Genomic DNA, 25,997 nt, shown 5'->3' on the forward strand with positions numbered 1-25,997 from the left:
TTCAATGCCATGGTATTTGCCTTATTGAAGTCAATGGGGGAAACAATGACAGACAAAAATACAGCGGTTTTAAAAATTGGTCCTAAAAACTGCATGTTTTATGCATGCATGATGCGGATGTGATGGGCAAACATTAAAAAAAAAAGTCAAAAAGCTAGTCTATTAAAGGGCCTTTAATATTGAGTATGTCAGGAATATTTACAGGTATGTATGAATATAGAACCTATAGTCTATTTTGCAAATTTAGGCTGGGTTCACACCTGAGCGTTTTACAGTGCGTTCCTACGCGCCGTAAAACGCTCAACAAGGAGAAACCAATGCTTCCCTATGGGAATGGTTCTCACCTGGGCGTTTTACAGCGCGTACGATCGCGCTGTAAAACGCCCGACACCCCAAGAAGTACATGAGCTTCTTTGGGGTGTCTTGTCGCGCGTTCCCGTACATAGACTTTCGGGAACGTGCGACAATGGGCGTTCGCTTGTCTCTGTATGCGCGATTGCAAACGCCGGTACAATCGCACATACAGAGCGCTCCATTGCGAACGCTCAGGTGTGAACCCAGCGTTAGACCCTGTAAATTGCACTTAGCTAGATTTATCCACTATAGATAACCAGCTGTAAAAATTGGGATTGTGCTGGGATTTTTTTCTGCTACGTTTTACTACTACAGAGTCATTTTTTCCCTATCTTTTGAAAATAAACACATCCTACAGCACACTGTTGTAGACATATCTCAAGCAGCTCCGATGTTAAAATAAATTGAATAACAATATTATATTGGAATGTGTTCTAAAATGTCAAAATGACCATCTATTCTGCTTGTCTCCTATACCAGAGGATTCATGCCCGCATTAAGCATTTTTCTCTTTTTATGTGACTAATAAGCCAGTGTGCCATGATGGATTAACATTGAGGATGTCTGTGGATAACAAGCTGAATATGAATGAACTGTGCCAAGCAGCTGCTGTTAAGGCTGCTGTAGAGCTATGGTGCAATAAACAGGGAAAAGACTGCAGGGAGGAAAATCACTGTCTAGTGGTTTAGCGATATTGTCTGTTAGGGCACTGAAGATATAAAGCAAAATATTAGTATTTACTATAAAAGGAATTATAAGGTTTACGAATGGTGGAAAATAGCTAAACGGAAATGATACAACGATTATTTTATGAGTAAAAGAAACATAGTAATATTTTTATGTATATTTTTCAAATAGATTGCAATACAAGACATTCTATTAGTTTTTGAATGTACTGTAGTAGCTCTGCAAATTAAACATATAGCCATGTAAAAGCTGATTTAATAGGTGCAAATATTGATCTTGGGATAAGAAGCATATGTCATTGCCCCACTTTCCTATATGAGCCTTTTCAACCATTTAGCAAAGTAGAGCGTGCTCTACTTGAACTTCTTTGAAACAGGACTTTTCTGGCGTTTAAGGTATTATATGGCATAGATTCTTTCTTGGGGCACTCCGAGAAAAGCTAAAAGCACTGTACTTAAACCCCTTCTTGATGCATGAATTTTCAGTTTTTGCTTTTATTTTTCACATAGCCGAATGGAGGCTTGTTTATTGTGGGACAAATTGTACTTTCTATTGGTACCGTTTAAAATGGAAAATTATGTATTAGACAGCTGGAAATAGGGGGGAAATTGGTTAAATAAACCACGATTCTGCCAAAGTTTTATAGGTTTCATTTTTACGACGTTCTCTATGCAGTTAAACTGACTTGTTATATTCATTCTCTGGATGAGTCCGATTGCGATGCCCCAATTATATAGTTATTCCTATGTTTTAATACATAAAAACGTTATAATTTTTTTTTCTTTGCACCACCATATTCTGCCCCCCCCCCCCCCCACCATAACTTTTCAAATATTTGTTATATCATTTTTTGTAGGGTGATCTTTCGATTTTATTTATACTGTTTTGGAGTGTTCATTGTGCATGAATTTTTGAGAGGTGAAACAAAAAAAACACCTGTTTGTATCCTTTGGAATTGATGGGTTATTTCAATGTTAATTTCTAAGGCTGGGTTCACACCTGAGCGTATTTGATAAGCGCTGTTTACAGGCGTTTTTATCGGGGTTTTTTAGGCGTATTTTGGGACCTTTTTAGTATTTTTGAAATGCGCGTTGTATTCTCGTTCTTGCTATTGACCACAGAGGCGTACAATGAAAAACAGAGGTGTTACGTGCGACAATACGCCCCAAAGAAGCTCCTCTACTTCTTGGGACGTAAGGAGTTTTACAGCGCGTTCGTACGCGCTGTAAAACGCTCAGATGAGAACCATGCCCATAGGGAAACATTGGTTTTTGCCTGTTGAACGTTTTACAGCGCTTAGGAACGCGCTGTAAAACGCTCAGGTGGGAACCTAGCCTTAGTGTTCAATTTGAAATTTGCAGCGGCAGAAAATAAATGCCATTTTTATATAGGCATATCTCATGGACCTGAATTTCTTTAGTGCACCATGATATCTCATGGTGTTATGCTAAAAAAAGTGGGCTTGTCTGCAGTTCTATGCTTTTCCTATTTATAAGCCTGATTGTCCTGTGCTTCTCCCATTTATGACGTTTGCCTGTTTTACAGTAGCTGCCTTCTATGTTTTACCCATTATACCATAAATAAATATTGTATAACCTTTCTGGTCTTTTTTTAATAGCTGTCACTATTAGCAATTCCCAGAAAGCCTGTCAAATGCTGTTACAACAGGGTATTGTCTATTCTGGTTATGTCCCTGGTATCAGTACTTATGTGACAGTAAAATGAAGCTTATAGTGCAGTGTTTGATTTATAGATTGTATACTTCATATTTTGTAAGTTTAAATAAGGGGTCAAGATAATAGGGTCTGTCTTTTAAGCAAAGTAACTTCTTAATAAGGCAGAAACATCTCTTGAGTCCTTGCTGAGAAGTTACCATGCCTAAAGGGGTTGTGCAGGGGTATTTTATTCATGATCTATCCTCAGGATAGGTTAATCAATATCGGTAGGGGCTGACACCCATCACCCCTTCCGATCAGCTATTTGAAGAGGAGGTGGCACCCATGATCTTAGAAACACAGTTTAATTACAAGTACTTGGAATTGCTTGAAGAGGAAGCAGCACTCGCATAGAGCGCCATCTTCTCTTCAAACAGGTGATCGTTGGCTGTGCCAGGTGTTTGACCCGCGGCAATAAGATATTGTTGGGCTATCCTGAGGATGAGTCATCAATATGAAACTCCTGCAGAACCACTTTAAATGACAACTCTATTGAGACTCTTCATTTTACTTCTTATTGCTTCAACTGTAGACTGATCTGCAAATAAGAATTACCACTGGAGCCATCCTCCACTGCAAGCTTCTACACTGAAACCTAAAGAATTTTATGGAAAGTAACTTTTAAATCTTTAGAATGTACTAATACAAGATGGCTTAGTCACTATTATAGCTATGATTTCTATAGATACTTAACTTGTGTGCTGTAATAGACTTTTAATATCAGCTTTTTGAAGAAGAGAAGATGGTTAGGAGTTTGAGCATATACGTCAATGTACATCATGTCCATGATATAGACTAGAAATGCAGATATGGGTTGGTTATGCATATTTTCTTCATGAAGGGCTGTTCAAAGAGATACTTGGTTTCATTGTCTTCTTCCAAATCTCAATTAACCTGCAAAAGCAGAAGCAGCATGGCAGGGGCAGCATGGTGGCTCAGTGGCTACCATTGGTGATTTGTAGCGCTGGGATCCTAGGTTCATATCTGACCAAAGCCAACTTCTGCATAGAGTTTGTATGTTTTCCCTGTGTTTTTGTAGGTTGGGTTTTCTCCCAAACTCCTTCAAAGACATACTGATAGGGAGGTCAGATTGTTCCATTCAGGACAACAAGTGATGATAGTTTCTGTAGAATATGGTAATAAGTGAGTGAAATAAATAAAAAAGAAGAAATGATTATTAATGAACATTCATTTTTAATTGTTCTCCATTATTCTTTAAAAAATATTTTGGAACTATTGTTTTTAGCCAAAAACTCAGGCAAAATCAAGAGATTTGTACTTCTATGTGATATATAAACACAGTCTTATCCGTTCAGTTGCTGACTCACCTGTATGTCATAAAATGACTCCCTGTTTCCTATTCTTCTAAGGAAATATCGTATTTAAAATGAAACCTTTCATCTGGGTAAAATTAGACATATGTTGCAAGGATCATAACTGAGCTCCTTTAGGATTACCTGGCCTTGTGTGGGAGCTAGTGATCAAAACATTAATTGTAGTAGTGTAAAAATGCCATTAAAAATAGTATATATGAGGCTTTCTTTGATGTGTACTGTGCTTAGAAGGACATGAGGCTTTGCTTTTATTAAAATGGGCTTTCTAAGGTGTAATGTATTTTACATGAAGGACAGAGTAATGGTATATCGAAGCCATATACTTTTTTTTTCTTCAAATTTTTTATAGATCTGCAAATCCTTGGTGTTTCAGCCTGAATAAGGTCACCTTCATAATACATGTTGTCCCTGTAAATAATTATTGCAATTTTGCTGTTTTTACTGCATTTTTATTTCTCATCTCACAATATGTTTCCAGAGAGACCCTGAAATCATACATTCTTTATTAACCTCCTTCCCCATGGTACTCTTTCGTCCTGCTTGTCTTGCTTATCACTGGTTTACAGTATATTAGTTGTTCTAGGTAAGGAGAATAACTTTCTTGAAGTCATTTTCATCAGTGCCAACTATGTTAATATGTTTTTGAAACTCCATATTGTTAGTTCTACGTGCAGGGTGTTAGGTATTTATTTACCAACTAGGTGTGTTTTTGTAGAAAATTGGAAGATATGTTAAAGTAACAATGAAATGACATACAATCATGACAGTTTAACTGGTAGATTCAGCCAATCCATATACTCTGGTAGATTCAGCCAATGCATATACTACATAGGCAGTAAACTGTACATCCAGCTAGCGCTTTTCTTGGTGATAACAGCTAATTAGTGGTGTCTTCAAATGTTGGACCCCCAGTGATCATCTGATTGCCATGTCAGATTTAGTATAAAAATGAGTTGTCATGAGTAAAAAAATCCCTTTGAGAATCATTTAAGTGTTACAAGTACAATATCTAATGGGCATTTCCATTAGCATGATCATCATAAATATGATTTCAGTCTTGAATGAATTTGCATATATTTGTATATGTAAATGCTGGGATGCATGCCCTTGCTCCTTACTACATCTTGCAGACCTCACCTGGTTTGGACCTCCTAATTATTCTTGATTTGATCAGAATAGTGACTTCCATGCTTAAGTAATGCCTTCCTTTCCTTTACCTGTGTAACTGAGGCAATCTTTATTCAATTTCAATTGTATGTGTTGATCCTCTGAGGACCTAAACCAGCAGGTATGCAGTTCATGATGTAGCAATTTAATCTCTCCCCTGCTGCTTTATCTCATAGATATAAGTGGATCGGATACTCCTAGTAACTCTAAAATTGATCAAAAGCTTTATTTATTGGTACATAAGAAGTGGAATGGAACAGTTTGGCTCATCTGATATATAAAGCAAAAGTGGTCAAGTAAAAAAGACGGTTTGTTGGTTGGGTGAGTGAGATAGCAACATGGATGAATTTTTTTACAACTATGGTCACTAGGTTGAATATATTAGTTGAAACAATATAGAGCTGACTTTACAAATAAGTAATAAACATAACATGTTATAAACTCAACCAATAAATAATACCTAGAGATGAACAAATCAATTTTAAATGAGTCAAATTCTGTCGGAATTTCCCAAAAACATAGGTTTCCATAAAATCAGTTTTTTGGGGGGATTCGTCCTGCACAAATCAATCCAAATGGTGTCCTCTATTTTATGTATCAGAATACTGAGAAAATGAGCAGATGAAGAAGGAAGATTAAATGACCGAGTTCTGGTGGGTTTTCCGATAATACCTTACAGTCACCCTCATCCAATCATGAGTGACCATACCTATGATGTCATTAAACATGTCCTAGACTCTGAGGCACTATATAGAATCCCAGGTATGCCATTTTTTCTGGGTTTGTATATTGGAGGGGTAGCAAGTTTGCTTGAGAGAGGAAAGATCTTAAAACACAGAATAGTTTAGTGTCAGAGAGATTATTTCATAGTGAAGTTATAGCTTCCTCCAAAACCATAGCGTGTATATAAATACCTCCAAACATAATTGTTGAAATTTAATTAAAAAAATCATACAATTCCAACTGTGCAGTGTGTTTTTACATAGGCTGTTTGTTACCACCAACTACCATCCATTTGCCCATAGCCATATACATTCATTTGCAAAAAAATATACATGCAGTTAGGTAGATATGTTATCTATTACAAGTGTGATCTGAATAGATACTAGGTTTTTCCATAAGAGGGCGTAAAAGTGCTTCCCCACTGCCTATAAAAAGTATCTCAGAGTCTACTTTTGGTCAGTGTACTTCTTAGTGAGAGATCATGGACTGCTAGACATGCCTCTTCAACAAACCAAATACATTTAACAGACTTTGAGACGGGACACATCATTGGACTGAGAGAAGCAGGATGGTTGTTTTGACAAATTGCATACCATCTAGTCCATTCTGACCCAGCTGTTGGGAGCAGTGATTAAATAAGGGCATGCACACACTGCAAACAGGCTCTGGGAAGCCCAGACATGCCACCAGTAGAGAGGATTGTTTGATCCACTAACAAGCACAAGCAGCTCCCATAGTTCTGTTGTTCACCATCCAGACACAGGTCACACCTTCTTTACACACCTGTGTCTCTGGCTATACTATTTTGAGGTGCTTAGAAGAAAGAAATTTGGTGTCACGGAGTCCATTAAATGTCCTGCCATTGACAGTCAGCCACTGTTGCCCTTGATTACAGTGGTGTTGTGAACAGGAAACCTTGACTGATAAAAACTTGAGACATATTGTCTTTAATAACAAATACAGGTTCTGTTTGGGATCTCACAATGGTCAGGTTCAAGTATGGAGGCCTTGTGGTGAGTGCTTCAACCCTGCCTTGGCTGGGGAGAGTCTCCCTGCACCAACTGATGGTGTGATGATGTGGGGAGCCATTATATACAACAGTCAATCACCTCTGGTAGTGATATGAAGAACACTAACAGCTCAGTGATATGTCTAGAACACCCTGTATCCATATGAGTTTCCTCTCATGACAGGGCCTCCTGGCAATTTTCAGCAGGTTAATGTGCGCCCACATACAGCAAGGGTTTCCCAGAAATGTCTTCACCAGATTAGAACACTTTCTGGCCTGCCTAGTCACCAGATTTATCACTAATCGAGCGTTGATGTGACCAGCTGGGACACTAGCTGTGCAGGATCTACATACCTAGCTGCAACATCTGTGGGAAAATGTGTCGCAGAATTCCAAATGGAATCTGTATGCCTCCATGCCCAACCATATATCATCTTGTATCCAGGCTATTGGTGGCCCAGCAGGGTACAAGAGCCCTCTTTCAGTTGTACAGTTTTCCCCAATAAACGTATCCTTACTTACATACATCAATCATTACTTTCAAGCAGTTTATTTTCATTCCAACAACTCATTAACTAATGTTATACTGATGTTAAAGACCTTGAAGGCGGTTGGATACAGACTCCAGAGTGTCATGCATGATTTTCAGGGCATTTGTGGCACTTTGAGTTGAATTTATTCGGACCGAATCAGATCTGATGGCTGAATAGATTGAATCTTAACAGTAAAAAGTTTCAGGAAATTCGCTCATCTCAATAGTATCTTATATAGAAGTGAGGCACGAGCAGAAGTGTTGTGTATTTCATTATTCATCAAAAATAAGATATAGCAAATATATTGATAGTTGAATAAGATAATATGCAGATGTGAACAAAGTTTTTTAAAATTTGATTTGGCAACTTTGGCAAAGTTAGCCTACAAATTTGATTTATTAGGAATTAATTTGTCATAAATCGCTATAAATCAAGTATACCTAGGCCACTCTGCCTTAGGGTACTGCAACATAGCGTGACCATGCTGTGGATGGGTTGTGGCCATGCTGCAGTGAAGAACCGCATGGCCAATTAGCCTGTAGCTGCCTTTCATTATATAATGAAGACCACACTGTATAGTCCTTCTTCATTGTTAATGGTCACGTAGCACTTTTAAACAGGGGCTGTCGCTGGTATGGGGTTTGGCTTGTAAGGTGAGAGGACAATATGCATATCATTGCTGTTCTTGCCTGTATTCTCCTGCAGGTTATTTGACAGTAAACACAGAATATTATTCAGCTCTGGCATACCCACTTCTCTAACCCCAACGCTCTCCTGCCCTATTGGTGGGAGCACTTGTTCTGCCATCTACTTTTCCTCTTTTTCCACATCATCTATAATCGATGATATGTCATCAGGAGCATCCAGCTCCTCCTCTCTCTGCATCTTGCTGACTTTTCTAGGACATACAGACTTTGAAGGATTATTTGGGAAAAGTAAAGCCAGCAAAAGATGCGGATGGTCATTATTAAGACCTTTGTCCCTCCTCCCCCCAGCACAAAAAAGGGTGACTTGTGAGAGGATTTGGATGTCCTGGAAGCAGACCGTGATGGGTTGTCTGAGAAATTGATGCAGAAGTTCTCAAAAGACAGTTACATGTATGTTAGGCAATGCAAGGTAATGTAGGAGGCCATGAATTCCTCCATGCAATTTATTGCACCAACCTCCTAAATCCATACTACAGTGATTGAGAATGTCACAGAATGCTTGGGGTATCCCAAGATACTCTTCTTGAAAGAGGCCGTGGAGGCTGAACAGACATAAAATTGAGATTGTAAGTGTTTTTTGTAGACTGTCCTTAGACAATTTTTCCTCTTTATATAATGTAGGGGAATGCTATGTATAATAATATGAAAGCTGTATGTGGCAATCTGCTCCTTAAATAGTCTACCCTGGCTCTCAGAATTGTACCAGTGCATGGTTACACTGAATTTATTTGTGATACTGACACTGTCTTAAAACCTGTCAGACATATAGTACAGTTTCAGGAAACCATGTTTGCTGAATAGTGTGCGAAACTAATACCACTTAAATATAGACCCACAACACGGAAGTCTTTTCTGTGTTTACTTTTTTACAGTGTGACTCATAGAACTCAATATTGCTGCAACATTTGGGAAAACATTTACATGCTCTTCTATTCCCATCTTGGCATCTACCTTTGTACACCTACCACAAAGTAAAAGTTCCTAAAACAAATATACAAAATTTGTCCCAAACCACAAAGTCCCTTGGAGCGCAGCAGGTCTTTAGTGAAACAGGTTTCAATTCACACTCAGTCCTTTGTCCCAAAAAAGACTGCGCAGCTCAAACTCTTTCCATAGGAGCGTGGATGAATAGGGTAGATGGATGGTATCTTTAGATGCACTCGATCACTGGATTTAAGGTTCCCTTCACATTCAGATCTCTCACCTCCAGTCAGATCCCACTCTAAACCAGCGTTCTCTATCCAGCCTAGACTGTAGAACCGAATACAGTTGAAGACATCTGACTGGAGGTGAGAGATCTGAATGTGAAGGGAACCTTAAATCCAGTGATCGACTGCATCTAAAGATACCATCCATCTACCCTATTCTTCCACGCTCCTATGGAAAGAGTTTGAGCTGCACAGTCTTTTTTTGGACAAAACACCTACCACAAAGTGTTTCAGCTAAGGAGGCAAATGCTGTTTGTGTGTTAAGTTAGCAAATGTTTTACAGGAGGGAAGAAATTCTAAAAATATTAGGGCCCTCTATAATTGTCTACAATTGTCCTATGTCTGTGGTTTGGTTAACTCCTTCAGTCCTGTAATCCTTTATATTCTGGTTACATATTTACATAGTTGATACGGTTGAAAAAAGACATAAGTTCCTCAAGTTCAACCAAGGGATAGTTAGGGACGTGAATCCCAGAAGGAAGTGAGACTCAAATTTCTACACGTTTTCATAAGCATTAATGTTGTTTAATTTTAAGAAATCATCTAATCATCAGCTGTGACGTCCTGAGGAAGTCTATTCCACAGATTCACAGTTCTTACAGTAAAGAAGCTTTGACGCTTCTGGAAACTGAACTTTTTCTTCTCCAGTCGGAGGCAGTGCCCCCTTGTCTTTTGAGGGCATTTTACATGGAACAGTTTTGCACCGTATTTTTTGTATGGCCCATTTATATATTTGTATAGGTTAATCATGTCCCCCCTTAGACGCCTCTTCTTAAGACTAAATACATTCAATAATTTTAATCTTTCTTTATAACTAAGACCCTCCATTTCCCTTATCAGTTTAGTCGCTTTCCTCTGTACTTTTTCCAGCTGCAGTGCATCCGTTTTATGGACTGGTGCCCAGAACTGAACTGCATATTCCAGATGAGGCCGCACCAACGCTTTGTAAAGTGGTAATATTAAATCCCTGCCCCACGAGTCATGCCTCGTTTAATGAATGACAATATCCTGGTGGCCTTAAAAGCGGCTGATTGACATTGTATGCTGTTATTTAATCTACCATCTACAAGGACACCCAAATCATTCTCTATAAGTGACTCTCCCAGTGTTACATCACCTAGGAAATATAATGCACAGAGATTATTACTACCAAAATGCATAACTTTACATTTATCCACATTGAACCTCATTTGCCAAGTTGATGCCCAATCACTCAGAGTGTTCAAGTCAGCTTGTAGTTTATGGACATCTTTCATAGACTGTACAGTACTACATAGCTTAGTGTCATCTGCAGAAATAGAAATGGGGCTATTAATCCCATCCTCGATATCATTAATAAATTAAACTGAACCTTGGGGTACATCACTTATAACCCGGGACCAATCTGAATAGGAATCATTTACCACAACTCTCTGGACATGGTCCTTCAGCCAGTTTTCAATCCAAAAACAATTACTTTCCAAGCCTATATACCTTACATTACCTATTAAATGTCTATGAGGGACAGTATCAAAAGCCTTTGCAAAATCCAGAAACACTACATCCACAGCTGCCTCTCTGTCCAGGTTACTACTCACCTCCTCTTAAAAACAAATCAGGTTAGTCTGACAACTTCTGTCCTTGGTAAACCCATGGTGGTTATAATTTATAATATTATTTACAGTCACACACTCCGGTATATAGTCCCTTAAGAGTCCTTCAAACATTTTTCCAACAACAGAAGTTAAACTAACTGGTCTATAATTACCTGTGAAGGACCTAGATCCTTTTTTGAATATGAGCACCACATTTGCCTTGTTCAAATCACTTGGCACTGTACCAGTCTAGAGAATCTTTAAAAATTATAAACAGGGGCACAGCAATGACTAAACTGAGCTCTTTTAGCACTCTGGGGTGTAATCCATATTTACCTTATTTAACTTATCTTGGACCATATCTACAGTTAGCCAATTGACCATATTACTGGATGTACTAACAGCCCCAGCATCACAGATATCAGCTCCTTTCCCTTCTTTTGTATATACAGAGCTAAAAAAAACATTTATTAACTCTGCCTTTTCCTTATGTTCAGTGACTACCCTGCGTTACCATTATTTAGGGAAACCTACCTGTTCAGACCTTGGGTTTCTAGCATTTCTATATTCAAAAAAATAAATGGGATTTGTTTTGCTCTCTTTTGCCACCTGCTGTTCGTTTTGTATTTTTGCAAATTTTATCTCCTTTTTACAGATTTTATTAGGGCCTTTGTAATCTTCAAACGCTACAACTGACCCCTCAGATTTGTATTTTTTAAATGTCCTTTTATGTCTTTTATTGCCCTTTTTTACAGTAGCTGTAAGCCATGGGAGGTTTAGTTTTTCTCTAACAGTAACATTTCCAACAAGCTCTGCATCATTAGAAATTACCAGATCCAACAGATCATTGCCCCTAGTGGGAGCTTCTACAAACTGGCCTATAAAGTGGTCCTGCAGCAAGTTGAGGAATTTTCTCCCCTTTGCGGTTGAGGCAGAACCATGACCCCAGTCAATGTCTGGGAACTTAAAATCTCCCATTATGACCACTGTGCCAGCCTGTGCAACCCGCTCTATTTGGTTATACAGTTGCATTTCCTCTGTGATGTTAGTGGGTCTATAGATTACACCAAGTATTATTTTTTCAGTGTTTAGATCCTTTTGATCTTCTACCCATAAGGTTTCCACATACTCACTATTCTCACCGACAATTGTCTTTTTCACATTTGTCTTAAGATCACTCCTCATATACAGGCACACGCCACCATCTTTTCTATTGACCCTGTCTTTCCTAAATAGTGTAAAACCCTCAATATGTATAGCCCAGTCATGCAAATAATTCAACCATGTCTCAGCCACACCAACTACATCTATGTGTTATTCTAGTACCATAGCCTCTAGTACCATAGCCTCCACTTCCTCCATTTTGGTAGCTAGACTTCTGGTCCTGGACTTGAGCTTTTCTCCTAGACCTTCCATCTCCTCCTGACTTTGTTATTGTTATTGTTGCCAATGTGTACCATGACCGCCGGGTCTTCTCCAGCGCCACCCAGCAATCTGTCAAATTTGATCTGCAATATGCCAAACCCGAGCACCCAGAAGACAACACACTGTTCGGCATTCATGGTCTCGGTGACAGATGACCCTATTTGTCCCCCTAATAATAGTCCCCTACCACCAGCATCTGTCTAACCTTTGCTGCACTCCTTTTCCCTTCCTTCCTGCAGGGGGCATCCTCCTGGTTGCTAGGAGAAACACCCTGCTGCAGTGTTGCTGGCCCTGGGCTTTCATCCCTAATATCCCTATGCCTAATATCCCTACAACTCTTGGTGCTACAAGAGTTTAAACTGCAGTACATACAATACTTTTTATCCAATGACATAAGACACCCAAAATATATCAGAACTGAAAGAATAATGTGCAGTCATTGGTAAAATATGAATGTCACAACTGGAGTAAGGACCAAGTCTCTTTCTCCATGATCATATAGGCTGACAATATAGGATACTTGAGTGTTAAGGCTGCTGTGACCACCAGGTCACAGGGTAAAAGGTTTGATTAGGTCAGGAAGCTCTATAATAACTTTCTGCATTCTTTCTATACAATAAGTAGTTGGTACATGTAGTAGTTGTGTATGTACCAACTAAAGAAAAATGTATTGCAAACTGTTGAAAATGCATTAAATTTACTAAAATTCTGCAAGTAGTATAATATAATTGGCAAGTTGCTATCCCGGAAGGGTCATTTATTAAGACGAGCATTTCAGACGATGGTCTTAATATCCCCTATAGCTGGTGGTGGATCTGCCGGAGTTGTGTACAGGTGCCGGCCTCTACATAACTTTGGCGGATCCACTACCGCTTTTAAATATATGACAGCATCCTAGCTGGAGATGGGAAAAGTCACAGATTGCTGCGCAAACAACCTTTGCTCTGTAATCTGTGCCAGAAATATGCCTAATATAGGCCTGATTCTGGTTAGTAAATGGCCCTCTTTGTTCACCTTATGGGTGGTTTAAATTTACACCAAACATTTTACACCAAAATGGAACATATCTCTAGTATAAGTGGTTATGTGGTGCATTCTACAACCTATATTAGGTACAGCCTTTTTTTTAACCCCTTACCGACACATGACGTACTATTACGTCATGGAAGCCACTGCATTCCAACAATTTGACATAATAGTGTGTCATGGTGATCGGGCGGGTACCAGATCGCTGTGCGCGCAATCACTACAGGGTCCCGGCAGTCCCTGGTAGCCGGGCCCCTGCTGTATCCGCCGGCATCACTGTAAAAGCCGATGCTGGAGGATTAACCCCTTCTATGCTGTGGTCTGCGCTGACCGCGACATAGAAGGGGTTTGTGTCGGGTGAAGGAGCACATCGAGTTCCCGCGCTTCTGTGGCAGGGACTTGATGTGTCGGAAGGCAGCCCGATGCGGCATTGGGACCTACCTTCTAGGGGTGCCGAGGATATCCAGACTCAAACAGGCAATGCATTGCAATACAGATGTATTGTAATGCATTGCAGAGGGGATCAGACCCCCAAAAGTGAACATCAGAAATAAAGTAAAGTAAAGAAAAAAAAGTTAAAAAAAAGCGTTTTTTATAAAAGGAATGAAATTTTATAATAAAAAGCAACAACACACATATTAGGTATCGCCGCATCCGTAATGACCGTCTCTATAAATATATCACATGATCCACCCTGTCCGTTTTTATTTTTATTTTTTTATGGTGTTTATCGGTGTGAAAAAAAGCCATTTTTGTCACCTTACATCACAAATAGTGCAACACCAAGCGATAAAAAAGGCGTATGTCCCACATAATGGTATCATTAAAACAGTCACCTCATCCCACAAAAAATGAGCCCCTACCTAAGACAATTGCCCGAAAAATAAAAAAAAGTATAGCTCTCAGAACATACTAAACAGAACATACTAAACAGAACTTACTAAAACATTTTCTTTGTTTCAAAACTGCTATTAAAGGGACACTGACAGGCAAAATCTGCATATTTAGTTAAATATCTGACATTACAGGTCTTATACAGTCTATTAAAAGCATCTAAGTATCCCCCCTGTCCACCTTATAAATACCGATAAATAAAGTTTTATAACCTGCCTGTCTCGTCACCAATCTGCCCAAGGGGCGGCGTTTCATCTCAAAATGCGCCCAGCCAGCTGCTCCCAACTGCCGTTCTGAAGCCCCGCCCAGCTCATTAATATTCACTTCGCTGGGTGGCGGCTACAACTTCTGATGCAGTGACATCGGCAATCAGTTTTTTTTAGTTGAGTGCGAACAGTAGAGACATGGTGTCTGATCACACGATACACTGTTAGAACATTTAGTCACCCTCAGGGCAACTCTGAACCATTCAGTTGTGCATGAAAAGTTATTCAATTTTTACAGTTTTACATTCCAACTCTCCCCAGTCACGATCCTGCGCATGGGCAATTGAATCCTCCTGGCATCGTTATGTCTAATCTTCTGCGCTTGCGCCCGGCCGTGGTTACATCGGTTTTACATGAGTTTGTACGCAGGCGCGATGTCGCCACGGCCGGGCGCAAGCGCAGAAGATTAGACGTAACGATGCCAGGAGGATTCAATTGCCCATGCGCAGGATCGTGACTGGGGAGAGTTGTAGCCACCGCCCAGCGAAGTGAATATTAATGAGCTGGGCGGGGCTTCAGAACGGCCGTTGGGAGCGGCTGGCTGGGCGCATTTTGAGATGAAACGCCGCCCCTTGGGCAGATTAGTGACGAGATAGGCAGGTTATAAAACTTTATTTATCGGTATTTATAAGGTGGACAGGGGGGATACTTAGATGCTTTTAATAGACTGTTTAAGACCTGTAATGTCAGATATATAACTAAATATGCAGATTTTGCCTGTCAGTGTCCCTTTAAAGTGAAGTAAATTTAAAAAAGTATACATATTAGGTATCGCCACGTCCGTAACAACCAGCTCTATACAAATATCACATGTCCTAACCCCTCAGATGAACACTGTAACAAAATAAAAATAAAAAACTGTAAAAAAAACAAACATTTTCGGCACCAAGCATTCAAAAAGGCATATACCCCCCAAAATAGTACCAATCAAACCGTCACCTCATCTCATCCCGCAAAAAAATTAGACCTTACCTAGGACAATTGGTCAAAAAATACAAAAGCTATGGCTGTTAGACTATGGATTCACTAAAATATTATTATTTCGGTTTCAAAAATGCTATTATTGTGTAAAACTTATATAAATAAGAAAAGTAGACATATTAGGTATTGCCACGCCCCCACAACGATCTGCTCTATAAAAAAGTCACATAACCTAATACCTCAGGTAGATGCTGTAAAATTAAATAAATAAAAACTGTGCCAAAACAACCAATTTTTTGGTCACCTTGCACCATAAAGTGTAATAATGAATGATCAAAAAAATCATATGTACCCAAAAATGGTACCAATAAAAACGTCAACTCTTCCTGCAAAACACGAGCCCCTGCACAAGACTATCAGCAGAAAAAAAAATAGGGCGTTCAGAAAATAGAGATACAAAAAACAAATTTTTGTTTTTAAAAATGCATTTATTATGTAAAACTGAAACAAACATCATAGAAAGTAGACATATTTGATATCATTGCATCAGCAACAACCTGCTCTATAAAAATAGCGCATGAGCTAACCTGTCAGATGAATGATGTTAAAAATAAAAATGGTGCCAAAACATCCTTATTTTTTCTTACCTTGCCTCCCCAAAAACTTAATATAAAGCAATTAAAAGTTATATGTACTGCAAAAATAGTACCAACAAAACTGGCACCTTATCCCATAGTTTCCAAAATGTGGTCACTTTTTTGAGTTTCTACTGTAGGGGTGTCATGAGGGTGTCAAGAGCCACGCCTGACTCCGTTGTACCCGGGGTCAGGAGGTCGCAGCGGTTGGCTGCACGCTCTATGTCAGATAGGGAAGTTTCCTTATTGTAGCTTTCTGGGTTTGCTTTACAAACCCTTTTGGCTCACTCAGGGATCCGTAGCTCCTTCTCTCAGCTGTTCCTTGTCCAGCACTCCCAATCCTCCTTATATTCCCCTCTCACACTTCTCTGGTTGCCAGATATAGAGCTTCCTGCCTGGACATCTATTCTGACCCACTGGAGCTGTGTTGCTGCGTTCTCTGAGTGTTGCCTTAGAACGCTACCCTCCGGATCCCTGTTGGACCTTTATGGACGATTGTTGCCGTCCACCTGGGTGTTTGTGTTTGTCTGTGTTTGTCTGTCCTCTCCCTGGTGTTTCCCTCTTAGTGCAGTGGTGAGGACTAGCGATCCCACCGGCCCGTTCATTATCTAGGGCTCATTTCAGGGAAAGCCAGGGTTTAGGCACGTGATCGCCGCACGGGTGAGGAACCCGTCTAGGGACGTCAGGGCAGGCAGGTGCCAGCTGCAAGGTGAGTTAGGGGTCACCACCTTTCCCTCTCCCTTGGGCAGGGCTTTCCCTGTTTTCCTCCCTGTGCGTGTTGCCGGTCATTACATTATATCTGGCCCTTATTTTTGTGTAGGTAAAAAAATAAAAAAAATAAAAAAATAATAATTTTTTACCTACTTAGAATCCAGTATGGATCAAATTGCTGCTCTGTCCGAACAATTTCATGGCCTGTCTTTGGAGGTGGCAGGATTGAAGGCGTCGGTCCTCCAGCAACAGCAGCAATTACAACAGACCGCAAGCCCAGCGGTTGCTACTGGTAACCAGGTTGTTGCGGAACCCAAGGTCCCTCTCCCTGACAGATTTTCTGGGGGAAAGGACAAGTTTTTGACGTTCCGTGAGGCCTGTAAACTATACTTTAAACTGCGCCCTTACTCCTCTTGTAATGAAGATCAGCGGGTGGGTGTTGTTATTTCCCTGCTGCAGGGGGACCCGCAGTCCTGGGCGTTCTCTTTACCTACTGATTCCCAGGCTCTTCGGTCAGTGGATGAGTTTTTCGGGGCCTTGGGTCTCATATATGACGACCCTGACCGAGTAGCACTGGCTGAATCAAAATTACGGAGACTCCTACAAGGAGAGCGGCCGGTAGAGGAGTATTGCTCTGACTTCCGTAGGTGGGCTACGGATACCCAATGGAACGACCCGGCTCTCAGGAGTCAGTTCTGCTCTGGGTTATCCGAAAGGGTTAAGGATGCGCTTGCATTGTATGAGACCCCCTTTTCCCTTGATGCAGTTATGTCCCTTTCTATCCGTATAGATAGACGCCTTAGGGACAGGTTGAAAAAACCGGAGCCATTGGTAACCCCTCCCAAGCAGCAGTTAGTCTGTACGGACTTAGACGAGCCTATGCAGCTAGGAGGAACTACTCGTCAGGTCCGTCCTCCTGAGGTTCGCCGTAGGCGTGGGGGTTGTTTTTTTTGTGGGGAGAGGGGTCATTTCATTAACGTCTGTCCTTCTTTCCTCAGAAACAAAAAAACCGTCAGAAAACTACTAACCCCAGGCTGTGTGGAGGATGTCAGCCGGGGGGTATACGTTTCCTCCATACGTACATCGCAATTTGTGTTGCCAGCGGTTATTGTTTTTGGTGATAAGACAGAGACTGTTTCTTTCTTTCTAGACAGTGGAGCAGGGGTTAATTTGATAGATGCCCATTTTGCCCGCACTATGGGTTTGTCTCTCTGTACGTTACAGAGACCTATTCCCATATTTGCTATAGATTCTGCTCCTCTGTCTCAGAGAAACCTCACCCACATCGTTCATAATTTACACCTTCGGGTAGGGGACCACCATAACGAGATGCTTTCATGTTATGTTCTGGAGGGGCTTCCCACTCCGGTGGTGCTGGGCCTTCCCTGGTTGGTAGCGCACAATCCAGTGGTGGATTGGCAGGCCAGGGAGATATTGGAGTGGAGTGAGCCGTGCAGAGAAAATTGCTTAAATAGCAATTGCTTAGTCGCCTCCATAACTACCCTACCTACATTTGTTTCGGACTTTGAGGACGTTTTTTCTGAAAAGGGTTGTCAGAAGTTACCACCTCATCGTCCTTATGATTGCCCGGTTAACCTCATTCCCGGCGCAAAATTACCCAAGACCAGGTTATATAATCTTTCGGGTCCAGAGAGACAAGCCATGAAAGATTATATCTCCGAGAGTTTGGCTAAGGGACACATCAGACCCTCTTCTTCACCCGTGGCTGCAGGGTTTTTCTTTGTTAAAAAGAAAGATGGGGGCCTGCGTCCTTGCCTAGATTTTCGTGAATTAAATCGGATAACCATCCGAGACCCATACCCTCTTCCTCTCATTCCTGACCTGTTTAACCAGATTGCGGGTGCTAGGTGGTTCTCCAAACTCGATCTTAGGGGGGCCTACAATCTGATTCGTATTAAAGAGGGGGATGAGTGGAAAACAGCTTTTAACACCCCTGAGGGGCATTATGAAAATCTAGTTATGCCTTTCGGCCTGACAAATGCGCCTGCCGTCTTTCAACATTTCGTTAATGACATTTTTAGTCATCTAATCGGCAGGTTTGTGGTAATATACCTAGATGATATCTTAATTTATTCGTCTGATCTGAAAACACATGAGGAGCATGTCAGACAAGTACTACAGGTCCTACGGACGAATGAATTATATGCTAAGATTGAAAAATGTGTTTTTGCCGTTCAGGAGATACAATTCCTAGGTTATTATTTATCTGCGTCAGGTTTCCGTATGGATCCTAGGAAGGTCCAGGCAATTTTGGATTGGGATCTTCCTGAGAACCTCAAAGCACTACAACGGTTCTTGGGCTTCGCTAATTTCTATAGGAAATTCATTAAAAATTATTCGGTGATCGTAAAACCCCTTACTGACATGACTAGGAAGGGGACTGATTTTTCTAAATGGTCTGACGCCGCTAAAGTTGCTTTTTCCTCTCTAAAAGAGAGGTTTACCTCAGCACCTGTACTAGTCCAACCTGATGTCTCTCAGCCTTTTATTGTTGAAGTCGATGCGTCAGAGGTGGGAGTGGGGGCTGTACTGTCTCAGGGTCCGTCTCCTGGCAAATGGCGTCGTTGTGCTTTCTTTTCTAAAAAACTATCTGCAGCAGAACAGAACTATGATATTGGCAATAGGGAACTGTTAGCTATTAAACTTGCGTTTGAGGAGTGGCGTCACTTTTTAGAGGGGGCAGTCCACCCCGTCACTGTGTTTACGGACCACAAAAATCTGCTGTACCTCGAATCAGCTAAGCGTCTCACCCCTAGACAGGCTAGGTGGTCGCTATTTTTTACCAGGTTTAACTTTGTGATTACCTATCGTCCTGGGGTAAAGAATACCAAGGCTGATGCACTATCTCGTTGTTTCCCTGGAGGGGGTAATGTGAGTGATCCGGTGCCCATTCTACAAAGAGGAGTGGTTGTCTCTGCGGTACACTCTGCTTTGGAGGGGAAGGTGTTAGAGGCCCAGGGGGACGCCCCGGTCTCTTGCCCCTCAGAGAAATTGTTTGTACCGTTGAACCTACGTCTCGAATTATTAAAGGAACATCATAATTCAGCACTTGCTGGGCACCCGGGTAGTAAAGCAACCTTAGAGCTATTGTCTCGTCGTTTTTGGTGGCCAAGGTTGCGTCAGGATGTAATGGATTTTGTGTCCTCTTGTTCTACCTGTGCGCGCGCAAAAGTTTCACATACACGTCCTGCAGGGTCTCTATTACCACTCGTCATTCCCAATAGACCATGGACACATCTGTCTATGGATTTTATCACTGACTTACCTTTGTCTGCGGGTAAAACAGTGATTTTGGTAGTAGTGGACAGGTTTAGCAAAATGGCACACTTTATTGCGTTACCCGCACTACCTAATGCTAAAACTCTTGCTCAGGTATTCGTCAGTGAGATCGTGAAGCTTCACGGGGTCCCCTCCGATGTTGTTTCGGATCGGGGAACCCAGTTTATTTCTAAATTTTGGAAAGCTTTTTGTTCCCGTTTGGGGGTTCACTTGTCCTTTTCCTCAGCTTTCCATCCTCAGTCGAATGGACAGACTGAGCGTACCAACCAAAACCTGGAGACATATCTAAGATGTTTTGTGTCTGAAAACCAAGAGTTGTGGTCGTCATATTTACCGTTAGCTGAGTTTGCCATAAATAATCGCCGTCAGGAATCCACTGGCAAGTCACCTTTTCTTGGTGCATATGGTTTTCATCCCCAATTCTGTACTTTCAAAGAGGGGGGGTCTTCTGGGGTTCCCGAAGAGGAACGGTTTTCGTCATCTCTTTCATCAGTATGGCAGAAGGTGCAAGCTAACTTGAAAAATATGGGAGGTAAATACAAATGCATGGCTGATAAGAGACGGTCGCCAGGTCCGGACCTAGGAGTGAATGACTATGTGTGGTTGTCTACTAGGAATATCAAGTTGAAGGTTCCCTCTTGGAAACTGGGTCCTAGGTTTATTGGTCCTTACAAGATTGTAGCCATCATCAACCCCGTGGCTTTTCGCCTGGAGTTACCTCAGACTTTTAAAATCCATAATGTCTTTCATAAGTCGTTACTCAAAAAATATGTTCCACCTCTAGAACCGTCACCGCTGCCACCCCCTCCTGTTGTCGTGGATGGTAGTTTGGAATTTCAGATATCCAAAATTGTTAATTCTCGTCGGGTCCGCCGCTCTCTCCAATATCTGGTGCACTGGAGAGGTTACGGTCCCGAGGAAAGAATGTGGGTTCCTGCGTCTGAGGTAAACGCCGACAGGCTAGTCCGGATTTTTCATGCCTCTCATCCTGAGAGACCTGGTCCTGAGTGTCCGGAGGCCCCTCGTAGAGAGGGGGGTACTGTCATGAGGGTGTCAAGAGCCACGCCTGACTCCGTTGTACCCGGGGTCAGGAGGTCGCAGCGGTTGGCTGCACGCTCTATGTCAGATAGGGAAGTTTCCTTATTGTAGCTTTCTGGGTTTGCTTTACAAACCCTTTTGGCTCACTCAGGGATCCGTAGCTCCTTCTCTCAGCTGTTCCTTGTCCAGCACTCCCAATCCTCCTTATATTCCCCTCTCACACTTCTCTGGTTGCCAGATATAGAGCTTCCTGCCTGGACATCTATTCTGACCCACTGGAGCTGTGTTGCTGCGTTCTCTGAGTGTTGCCTTAGAACGCTACCCTCCGGATCCCTGTTGGACCTTTATGGACGATTGTTGCCGTCCACCTGGGTGTTTGTGTTTGTCTGTGTTTGTCTGTCCACTCCCTGGTGTTTCCCTCTTAGTGCAGTGGTGAGGACTAGCGATCCCACCGGCCCGTTCATTATCTAGGGCTCATTTCAGGGAAAGCCAGGGTTTAGGCACGTGATCGCCGCACGGGTGAGGAACCCGTCTAGGGACGTCAGGGCAGGCAGGTGCCAGCTGCAAGGTGAGTTAGGGGTCACCACCTTTCCCTCTCCCTTGGGCAGGGCTTTCCCTGTTTTCCTCCCTGTGCGTGTTGCCGGTCATTACAAGGGGTGCATCAGGGTGGCTTCAAATGGGACATGGCATCTGAAAACCAGTTTAGCTAAATCTGCCTTCCGAAAACCATATGGTGTTCCTTTCCTACTGCACCCTGCCGTGTGGCCATACAGCAGTTTACGACCACATGTGGGGTGTTTCTGTAAACCGCAGAATCAGGGTAATAAATATAGTGTTTTGTTTGGCTGTTAACCCTTGCTTTGCTACTGGAAAAAAATGGATTAAAATGTAAAATCTGCCCAAATTTTATATCCATTTTCCATTAATTCTTGTGGAACACCTAAAGGGTTAACAAAGTTTTTAAAATCTGTTTTTTTAATACCTTGAGGGGCTTAGTTTTTAAAATGGGGTCATTTGTCTATTATGTAAGCCTCACAAAGTGACTTCAGACCATAACTGGTCTTTAAAAAGTTGGTTTTGGAAATTTTCTGAAAAATTTCAAGATTTGCTTCCAAACTTTTAAGCCTTCTAACACCCCCCCAAAAAAAATGTAATTTTCAAAATGATCCAAGCATGAAGTAAAAATATGGGAAATGTCAAGTAATAACAAATTTATGAGGTATCACTATCTATTATAAAAGTAGAAAAAAGTAAATTTAAATTTTTTTTAATTTTTTAAAATCTTTGGTAAATTTGGGATTTTTTCACTGATAAAGGTGAAATATATTGACTCAAATTTATCACTATCATGAAGTACAATGTGTCACGAGAAAACAATCTCCGAATGGCTTGGATAAGTAAGTGTTCCAAAGCTTATTACCACATAAAGTGCAAAAAATGGCCTGGGCAGAAGAGCGAAAACTGGCCCGGGGTAGAAGCAGTTAAAAAAGCTATTGAGATGATAATAGATGACCAATTCCCATAAAATGTTCTAATATCTATTACTGGTATAAACACTGGCTTATAGCCCGCTGCCTTCTGTATTGGTACTGATTGAAAGGAATAATATGAACATCACAGTGACATATACTTTTCCTAATTTTCTCCAACAATAGCGGCTATTACGTACATTACATACAGACAGGTATTTTAACCATACAGTATCCTTATTTGGAAAAAAAGGTTGACAAAATGGATTGTCACTGTAATGTAGGAAGGCTTCGTAATTACTGAATTTGTCATTAAATTACTTAAATCAAATACCATTTTAACATTATAGTTTTAGCTTATAGTTATAGCATTTTATACATGGATTAGAAATCAGCGAAGTTATAAAAAATTCGATTTGGCCGCTTTGTTCAAGTTCACGAAGAAATTCCATTAGTTGCAAATTACTTAATCATGAATTGCATTCCATTGTATGTGCCAGGGGAAATGACGGTGAACAATGATCGCGCAGTCCCTTTTCATTGAACCCCTCAGTTGCTGTGTTCAACATTGATCGCGATATCTCACAGTCACATTGAGGCCTTTCGGGGATTAATCAGTGGTTAAAAGAAATAAATAAATACATACTCACCTCATCCATTTGCTCTCAGAGAGGCTGTCGCAGCCATCTTGATTAAAGAAACTGTGCCAAATCTTTCAGATTTGGTGCGTTTTCTTCAGTCAAGATGGCCGTGATGGCGTTTCAGCAGGCCAATGGATGAGGTATGTTTTTTTATTTTTTTTTAATGCCATTTCAGGGGGAAAAAAATGATTACCATGAAGTGTGATGAAATTCAGCTATGTGAAAAATCTAATTTTTCCAGAAATTCGGATCAAAGTCCACTTTGTTAACTTTCTTAACTTCGATTTGCTCAACACTACATGTGATGTTATTAAATTTAAGATCAACATATGTGAGTCACTTGGTCTATAGGTCTATATAAATCCCCATACTAAATTCACATCAAGTAACTTCCTTGTCATAAGAATAGCTATATATACAGTGATAGGAACCAGCCATAATTTAAAGTGCAGAACTATATATATATATATATATATATATATATATATGTAGGAGTATGTTCTTTCTCTGTGCCTCTTCTCCCATTCTCCCTTTTATCCAGTAGTCAATTTTTTCATAGGGCCAGAAAGGGCACTTCCTATCCTGCTTAACAAGAAGCGCGCTTGTATTTCATCCTATTAATTGTTCACTGTGTTAGCTCTGATTTGTCAGGAAGTAACTTAAAACGATTTCATGTTGGTAGCTGGCTTATAGAATATAATGGCTAGATATAACTTAAAAATCTTCCGGAACATAGAGCTGATATATTAGGAACCAGTTACTGAGATCAATGTAGAAGAAAGTGTCAGAGGATTTAATATGTGGGGGGAAAAATGATTATCTGGAAACATTTTGACACAGAAACCAGTATCTGCTATTGAACTATAGTAAAGTGATATGTCAGTGTGAAACAATAAAATTAAATGTACAACAGTCATAAGCTTGCTGTTGTTATTACACTGTTACCTGAATGATCCTGCCAATTTTGATGAGATATGAGAATAATCTAATGTCTAATAGGATTGGCTGATGATGATCTCTTGATGTCTTCAGTTTGGACTAACATAGATATCATCTTGTACCGGATAAAAACAGATAAACCTCTTCTGCGGGCGCTGCCAAGGATACCATATAGATGAAGCGTTTACTTAAAATGGCTTAATATTTCTACCTGTTTCAGGGGTGAATTACCGCCTTCATCAGGACAGTAAAACCGATGGATATCATCTTGCTCTTTCTAATATTTTCCTAGTGATGTCCTGAAGTCTTTTAAATCTATCTCACTTCTGAGAAACCATGCACTTTTCGCCATGATGGATATGTTTAGGGGAAATTTGGATTTAATCTTTAGTCCAACAGTTATAAAAAGATTAAAAGTTCTCATTAATGGCATGTCTCTAAAATATGCTATCAATATTTAATTGATGAAGACCCTTGAGAATGCTTTGCTTCTTGAAACAGGGGAATGGTCAAGGTCCAAGTCCACTCAGTCCTTCATTAATCAAGTATGCCCAGTATTGTGAGTGAGCTACATAAAGTAAATGCATTACCTATTTAAGATGAATGTGTTGAGGTATGAAAAAGGTTGAATACATCTTATAAATAGATGATTCTTTCCAGAAGAATAGGTAGAACTTTTCATATATGGAAATGAATTGAACAGGATTGTTATGGGAAGTAAGTGTAGACCCACTGTACCAACCAGTTAGTAATGAGGGCATTACCCTGGTGGTAACCTGGTTTTCCCCTATACAAGGATATGGCCTTTACTGTAGGGGAGCTACTAGGCCACTACCTCTTGGAATAGTCCTAATGTAGTTGGCTGTTGGCTGCTGATCCCCTGGGGTCAGAGACACAGATGCAGGGCACCGAGGAATCAGGCAATACACTTAGAAAACAGCCAGAGGTCAGGGCAAGAGGAATAAATGTGAATCCGTGAAACTGTCCAGAGGTAAGGACAAGTGGTTTAGGGTCAGTATGGGTAACAGGAACAGGTCATGTTAGGCTGCAGAGAGCCAGAATCCACAGAACGAGCAGAAGTCGGTACACAGACAGACAAATGTATAGCATATATAGGAGAGCAACAGAGCGAAAAAGGGGAATTAAACCTTGCAGTGCTGCAGGTTTATTGAGTAGACACTAATACACACACAGGAAAATACCTAGCGGCCAGGCTGCAGCTTGAATCATGTGACACATGAGTCTGGCTATTGGCCCTATTCAGAAGCAAGGTGGGTAATGCAGCACCCAAGCTTGCCCTTTATAGTAGGATGTCAGTGGACACAGAGAGTCGCCATGACAAGGATCTGATTCGCTAAAATTGCCAGATAAAATAGTTAATTAAATGCACACATGAGCATGCAGTGGCAACAATAATTATTTTTACCAGTATAATGATGGTGTTTCTATTGTGTTTCTGAAAGCATTCCAAACACATATTTTAGTAAAAACAACCCACAATGTTTAAATAATGAATATGGCTTGCTGCAGTCCTTCTTATGATAAAATCACATTTTTCCTCCTGTTATATACATATTTTATAAAAAGCTTATAAAGGACTAATAAAGATGAGATGTCTCTGTTTTTGAGTGTTCGATGCATGGAAGTAAATTGTCCCCTCAGAAAACTGAATTATTAGATTTTTTTATTTTATAGATTGTTATGTTTAAGACATTTTATTG

At 40.7% G+C, this 25,997-nt stretch overlaps 1 protein-coding gene across 1 annotated transcript in view; it reads left to right on the plus strand.

Moving 5' to 3' along the window:
• Positions 1-25,997, plus strand: part of LOC122935350 (collagen alpha-1(XIX) chain-like) — a 479,650-nt gene that overhangs the window by 53,661 nt on the left and 399,992 nt on the right. The window lies entirely within an intron of this gene.

This window comes from Bufo gargarizans, chromosome 4, assembly GCF_014858855.1.
Source record: "Bufo gargarizans isolate SCDJY-AF-19 chromosome 4, ASM1485885v1, whole genome shotgun sequence".
Classification (NCBI taxonomy): domain Eukaryota; kingdom Metazoa; phylum Chordata; class Amphibia; order Anura; family Bufonidae; genus Bufo; species Bufo gargarizans.